This window comes from Asparagus officinalis, unplaced genomic scaffold (assembly GCF_001876935.1).
Source record: "Asparagus officinalis unplaced genomic scaffold, Aspof.V1 AsparagusV1_Un515, whole genome shotgun sequence".
NCBI lineage: Eukaryota > Viridiplantae > Streptophyta > Magnoliopsida > Asparagales > Asparagaceae > Asparagus > Asparagus officinalis.
Window position 1 is genome coordinate 8,865 of NW_017972779.1, and position 8,438 is coordinate 17,302.

Here is an 8,438-nt window from a genome sequence, read left to right on the forward strand (position 1 = left end):
CCTTTCAAGAACGAAACTCAAAATCTCTGTTTATAAGTACCCCCATATTGCTCACAAACAATACTCAGTGCGAGAATCCAAAAACCCTCTTGTTCTTCTCTTTTTATTACTAACCATCATCAAAGATGGTGAAACTCAAGCTTAGTTCCAGGGGGATGAAGAAGCCGCACAAGAAAAAATTCATTATTCTTTCTCTCCATCAAGATCTTATTCTTAAAATAGCAATGCAAGTTGCAACGAAGTCTTCGAAACCCTCTCAAGGATGTCCGAAGCTTAAGAGCATCGTACGTAGTAACTTTAAATTCTAATTAAACATAACATACAACATATCAAAAGTTTTTCTTTACGAGTTGATGCATTGTTTTTTTTTTTTATATTTTAGGTGCAAGAGCTTCTGGCGAGCATCGAATGAGAAGTTGGTGGGTCGGTCCCTCGCCGTTGATAAGGAGAGTAAGATGCAGCGGTAGGAGATGAATGCGTATCTGGCTCTGCTTCAAAATTGCGCAAACTGCGACAACCTTAACGCCAACCTTATTCTTGGGGTGGTAAGTTAATAAAAATATTTTCGCAATTATATATTTCTTATTTAATCCTATAATTTGGTGATAGGCTCTCTTCTAACTGATATTTCCTTTGATCAGGAAGAGTTGTACAACTTAAACAGGCCGAACTCAGGCCTGCAACACCTCCACCGTGCAATGGACGACGGTCACCTCAACGCAGCTTATTTCATGGGGATGGTGTTGTTACGTCATGTCGGTACATGATTCGATGCTATGGAAATCCTAAACAGAGTCTTATAGTTGAATTCAATGAACATGCTACAGTTGAATCTCAAGCAACCTTAGAAAGAACAGGTGCGGCGACTCTCTTCAATGATTCTGATGCTTTCATCAGATCAGATTCAGAATGACCTACAGAAACAAGCATCCTGCTGCCTACTGGAAGTCGGCATTTGTCCAGCTTTGATCTCTTTGTGGACACAAGGAAAACTGAATCTTCATTTAAGACCTGCATTATGTTTAAGGCGACGTTCAGTGTTCAGTCATTTAAACTAGCACTGAAAGTTAGTGTTAATCTCAATAAACTCGGTCACATGCTTGGCAGCCGTCAAAGTTAGCAGTGTTACTTAGGTGTGCTTTTTTATGGTGGGCGCTTGGAGAGAGGGAGGGGGGTTAGTATGTGAGCAAGTTCAGGGAGGACGTTAAGATGAAAAAAATAAAGTTCAAGGATTCATATTGAAAACCACCCAAAGTTCAGGAGGGGTCAGCGGAATAATCCCTCTAAATTATGACCTAGAAGCTTACCCTATCAACAATTTTCTCAAGGAGTTTTAGGTCGCTCTCGTGGGATCCTGTTGGTTTCTTCAGTTGTAGGAGCACAATGGGTGATTCAGGATTGCTTGTCAGAGTCAATCCTGGTACATCTGATAAACCTGCATTTCTTGTAGTCAATTAGAGGACAAGTGATAGAAGTATTAATTTTTTATGTAAATGAGTAACAGTGATAAAAGATGCAGTGGCAAGTATATAATTAAAAGTAAAATTTTTAACTCGTGGATTTTTACCTACCTTTCCGTAACAAGGCAATATTGTTTCTCAATGATGCAAGTACAGAAGGATTTTCCTCCAAGCGATCAACTGCAGCAATCGCAGCAGTAGCAAGATAAGGGGGTTAAGATGCAGAAAATACATAGCCAGAACTACTGAGCCGCTGCAAAGACAAAGAGCAATCAGTTAAGCTACCATCAATTATAAGCATGTAATAGTCCATTCAATAAAATCTGGAGTGAATGTCAAGAAATATACATAAGCATAAAATAGCCCATTCAATAAAATCTGGAGTGAAAGTTAAAAATATATCAATGAATTGTAATCATACTTGGTGGTCGACGACCCTGACACCTCCTGTGCAAAATCCTCCGTCAGTGGCCAGTGCATTTCCCATACCAGCAGTTATTATATCAATCTTCTCGATCTACAAGAACACAGTATTCCCTCGAACATTAGGACTTTAAATTGAAAACAAAGTGGCAGCAGTAAGTAGAGTTAAATTTGCAAGACCTACCAGCACCCCATAGTGTTCAGCAAGACCACGTCCAGAATTTCCAAGTACACCAAAGGAATTGCTCTCGTCCAAAATAACACGAAAACGGGCAAGACCACGTCCAGAATTTCCAAGTACACCAAAGGAATTGCTCTCGTCCAAAATAACACGAAAACGGTATTTCTCTTTTAATCTGACAATCTCATCTAATGGGGCTACTTTACCCGAATTCTGAACACGAAAACGGTATTTCTCTTTTAATCTGACAATCTCATCTAATGGGGCTACTTTACCCGAATTCTGTGTAAACAACATTTATATTTGAAGTAAGAATATGGGTAGAAACAAATAAAATAAAATTGATACATAACTAAATTTTATCTATAAACAGATGCTAACTGTTTGATGAAGGTATACAATGAGATTAAAAATTTATACATCTGCTATGAATAATATAGGACACACTTCGATAAGTTTTTAGATTAACATTATTTGAACTTTAAACTAATATCAGTATACAAATTTTCTTTATATCATACATAGGTATAACCAAGTGTATTATCCATACTCCATATGTACATACGGGCGAATTTAAGTTACATCCAGTTGATTACTTGATTATATAATTAAGGAGTTCATTAGATGAAAGAGTAAAGTGGAAATTGATAGGGGAACCAAGCTGGGGGTTTTGGGGCCATTAAAAGTGCAGCGCCTGAATAAGGAATGCCTATGTATTATTTGTTGGTTACTTACTGCCTGAACTTATTTAAAAGTGCAGCGCCTGAATAAGGAATGCCTATGTATTATTTGTTGGTTACTTACTGCCTGAACTTATTGTGGCAGGTCGTATACATTTATTATGAGAAACTTAATGATTTAATGCATACTACTCTGATGATTTAATAAATCTACTCTATGTTTAAAAAGAAGCTTACACAAAGATCGATACATAAAAGAAAAGCTGTATGGGCCCATCAGTTTATGCTTTCAGCAATAAAATTTGTCATTACTAACAAGCAGGAAGTTTGATATTTTGCAATAACATAAATTCTAAAAGTTTAAAAGGTGGATTAGTTTGGGATCCAAAATCAGCACAAAAAACTGAATCTCTCAATTGCCTACACCAAACTTCATAAAAGAAACAAGTAGACACAGCATGTACAATACTCCAATACCAATATACGACTAAACAGAACCAACAGAGGATGGAGCATGCACCAACTAAATTAAAACTCATAAACAATTCTGGAAAAAATCATGAGTAAGGTTTTCATGAGTAAGGTTCATATTTAAAGGAGAAAAGGGGAAAGCATACTTTTGTTTATACCTTTTTCTTTTTCTTTTTCTTTTTTTGAAAAGTACTTTTGTCTATACCTACTGGAGAAGAATTGTTGAACATTACATGGATATTCATACTGATCCTTGAATATTTCCTTTCTAGGAGGGTAAAATTTTAAAATTAGCATTGCTTAAGAGAAGCAACAATGGACAAATCTATGGCTCCATACACTAATCAATCAAAGCAAGACAGCATATACAAGAGGCCATTTCAATGCGAACATAATAACCAAATGTGTAAGATAATTCAGCATCATGCTAGTAGCTTATGCAGTAAATCCTATACTTCAATTATTAGTTTTACACAAATAATGTTAAACTAATAAATGTACATATCAGCAAATTCAGCACTATTGCGGAATTGTGCAGAAAAATATATCAAAGCAGAATTTGTGAAATATAACTTCACCCTATATGCAAAATCTCAAAAATATGACCGTTTCAATAAAATGAAAGAAAATATGTGAACATTTCTCTCTACGAACTTTTCATATTATAAAACATTCCCAAATCATTGAGATATTTAGGGAAAAAACAAGGTGTGATTTGGAACAATTAGGAATCAATCATGAAGCGATAGGTTCCAACACCAGAAATGAATTTAATGAGAAATGAATTTAATGAAGCTTTAAAACAAACTAGCAGAGGAAACTGATTGAGGCAGTTATGCTTTGACACCAATTCAATGGCTACTAGTATAACTGTACTCTTTACAAATAACAGTAGGAATAATCAGATTGGAAAAACCAAACAAAATTATTGTGTGAATTGCTAGTGTTATGAGTATAAAATGGTTCAATAGTCCCTGCAAAATAAAGAGGGGAGAAGATTTCTGTTTGACATGCAACAATTAGGTGCCTCTTCATTACCTTTTAATAAAAATGGATGTTACCATATTACAAACATGTTTTACGTTACAAGAAGTGAAGGTTATATAAGCAGAGTCATATTCAAAGCAGAGAAAGATTTTTTTAAAAGCACTTTTGACTTAAATTTCGATATATTTTTATTTTGAACAATTTTTGCATATACATAACACTTTAGTTGCAGTAAGAAAATTTGGAACTTTTGTCTCATTCTTAGAATAGAAGGAAATGAGAAATGTGATAGTAAATTCCACCTCATATATTCCTTCAATAACAAGGTAGCGTCACATCTTTTCTGCTCTCTTGTTCCCTCTAGTAACCTTCTCTAGGGTGTTTGCAGGTGAGGCCATGTCATTGTGCTTGAAGTAAACAACAGTGCTTCTAGAAAGATGTAGCCCATTTTGCACTGCCCAGTTAACACCCTCATCTCTGAAAGAGAAAATAAAATAATTCAATACTTTCCAAACAAATCTCTTGTTTTGGTATATCTGATGCACAAAGATTAGCAGTATATGGGCATAAGCAATAAAAAGGACATGATATAGTGAGGAATAAATGGTGGTATCAAGCACATGCCTCCTTACGAAACATGGATAATGATCAAATGATTTTCTTTTCCAAAGCAATAATAAATCATGATAACTAGCACTGGTATTGGTATACACAATAAATATGATAGCATCTTCTGATATATGAATGGTTACAACAAGACAGCAATTGCATTCATAAAGTAATAGCTGAAATAAGGAAATCAAAGAAAGAGTAACTTATATGCATGCATCTCAATAAATTTGGGGCTTGTCAAGTAGTCAATCTTATTTTTGGACTGTCAAATTCAGTTGAGGAGCAACAGACTGCTATGGTTACACTACCAACTTAAGGAAGAGAAAAAAACACACCAATCGGTATGCACTGTAAGGAGAGGAAAAAACGTAGAAAAACATAATTGATGTGAGATCAAAACACTCAAAATAAAAAACATAAAAGATAAAATAATCCCAAGTTATACATAATATTTCGTGAATGTTTAAGATGAATTAAAAGGTTATGAGTTTTTAGGTTCAATTTCACAAAACCTCCCATGACTAAAGTGAAAATGCGTTGAGCAATACAAACTATTTTTTTCCAACAATCAGATTTTTCTAGTAGTTTTGCAGTCAAACCTTCTACATAGTTTGCAATAGAAAAATCTAGAACAATGTAATTCTTCAATTGAAAACATAATAAAGAAAAAGAATAGCCGTCCACTCAAAATTAAAGCAACATCAAACTCACGCAACAATGATATCTCCCTTCTTTGCAAAAGCTGGAATCACACTGAAAATTGTCAAGATGCCATAAGAGTAGAGGACAGCATCCGGGGTACCTATAAACTTCGAAATTCTGGATTCACTCAAGGTGGACATCTGCAGAACAAAGTAGGCCATCAATAAACACTGGGTTTTGATGGAGCTTTACATTTCAAATAAACACAAATGCAAAAACATAATAGGAGTGGAAAAATATCTTACCAATAGTCCCATAGAAACCCCGAGGACCACAAGATCCAACACCGTATTTCTCCAATGAAGCAATGCATGAATCCTGCAATGCATTGTATTACTATACATTCTGAGAAGAAATTACACAAAGTAATGGTTCAAATGGGGAAAGTTCTCCCTCACATTTATTTTTTCATTCCCTAGCAATCCAAGATAATTTCCTGATGCAAAATTCACAACTTCTTTCCCATCAACTATGGTATGAGGCCCTGCAGCACTGCATGAAACAACTCAATCAGTAATAATATAATACTGTATTAGCCAAATAATGAATGTTTCATAAAAGGAATAAAATCTGCTATCTATTTATCTTCAGCGATTTGAATCCTAATGATGGTTAGTAATCAAACATATGCAATATGGCTGTCCTAGTTGATTACTTCAGTGGACACTCTATTGATTTTCAAGAGTCCGTCCCTTATCTAAGTCAAACAAATATTTAGAATCTTGAAGAAGTAGAGAGAATTCTATAAACATTCACCAAGAGAAACCCGCTAAAAGAAAGATGACTTAGTAAAAGAAAGGAACAAACTCAGGGATCATCTCGTTCGAATATACAACCAAACTGTGTGTATAAAGTGCAAATGTTAGTTGATTATTGTTTTTTGACAGAAGCAATGTCTTATTGCATACAACACCAGCTATCGTGCATAAATTGCATACAAATACATGATTTCAGGAGATCGAATATGTGAGAGACACGCGCACGCGCACGCACGCACAGAGAGAATTCAGGGTCATCTAAAGGACGCTATTTGTGACCACGCTTTTCCAGTCATAAACAATACAAGAAGACAATCTCACTAGCACACACAGTATAAAACACTGTTGTTTTGTTACATAATCCAGCATGCACCCATCATGTTCAAATTGTACGCACACACAGTATAAAACACTGTTGTTTTGTTACATAATCCAGCATGCACCCATCATGTTCAAATTGTACGCACAAGTGCCTAGTGATGATGAGTATTTGTTACATAATCCAGCATGCACCCATCATGTTCAAATTGTACGCACAAGTGCCTAGTGATGATGAGTATCTAAAACACCGGAACACTTAAAAGTCAAAACTTTATTCGAAATGTTTGTTCATGCAAGGATATCCTCCCATTTACAACTGATACAAACACTAGTGATAGCATACAATCCATTTTCCTGAATTTGGTTTAGGGAAGCCAAAAATCATTTTAACTAATATATACATGTATATGTGTATATACACATATATGCATACACACACACGTGTGTATGCATTATTTACTTTATTTGCATATGTGTGTACATACATACATACATATACATTCACATGGGTTAGAGAGTGCATGAAAATGACACATCACGACCAAGCACAAAACTTGTGCTTGGTACAAGGTTCTTCCATATAGCTCATATGTATGTATGTACGTACGTACGTATGTATATAACATGTAAATTACTTTATTTAGGATGAATGTAGATTTGTTACTTAACAAGATAAATGCATTGGAGTTTAGTTATTTTTGCTCATCTTTTTGCTCTAATAAAGCTCTAAAATGAAGAAAATACCAAAACCATAGAATTAGAACTTCACATAGTAAACTTATATTTCACCTTTCCAAAATTGAAGGATCTGCATCCATCTCTTCTGTGATAGGGGGATGAAGAGGTTCTGGTACCCACTCATCACAAAGATCATCTATTTCCTGCAAAACAATACAATATTGAGTCTTAATTCCAACAAAATAAGTTTAACGGTCAAAAATTGAGGAATCAATCAAAGTGTAGAGCATGGCTAGCTATCAGATAACAATAAAATCAATAAACCTTCTCAGTCAATGGCTTCTTCGGGGGCTTGTAACTCTTCCTCGAGAGTTGGAACAATATAACAACAACTAGAAGCACTTCAACAACCAAATGCCCTTCAAATTCAAGAAAATCAAACAAATCTCAATATATTACTGCTTCAAATATAATAAAAACAAAGATAAACCATGACCAAACAAATTTCAAAGAACCCACCATCAATATGAACCCCAAAAACCACTGCACGCGCCATCGGAGCATTGATTTTCGCCGACACCCAATCCAACCCAGCTGCAGTCATGTTCATAACGCTGGAATCCATCGAATTTTGCACACCCAAAGACACCTGATGTGAAACAATGCGCATGTATTCAGGAGAACAATAATTTAATTGGAGATTCGCAACGTTCACCAACTAAATCACGATCGTGTAGGAAGCAGATTCAAAATTCCTTAATATTGAATTAAATTGCGAGTGTAATTCTAAACCAGTTGAATCTTATTGCAATTAAACGCAATTCAAGTTACGATGGTATTGTTCGAATCTCAATATCAAAATTCAGTAAAATACACAGTCAACAGATCGCACATCTCACCAATTGTAAGTGGAACAGCAGATAATTGATAATTGATAATAATTCAGAGATGTAATTCAAATGATGAACACAACAGTATTCTAATGGTTGAAAGAGGAGACTACCTGATAGAATCTGTGATTCGAACTCACTTGTTCTACCTTTGTTGTGCAGGTTGATCGGATCTGATGATCGATGCGCTGGTGTAGGTTGGTCGTTGGTGGAGGAGGGGCAGATTGTATTGGTCGAGATCTGGAGGTCGTCGGCGAGGGAGAATGACGTCGTCG

At 35.4% G+C, this 8,438-nt stretch overlaps 1 pseudogene; it reads right to left on the bottom strand.

The window, feature by feature from the left end:
* Positions 1–208: 208 nt before the first annotated feature.
* Positions 209–8,432, bottom strand: LOC109827890 (annotated as a pseudogene).
* Between the last annotated feature and the right edge of the window lie 6 nt (positions 8,433–8,438).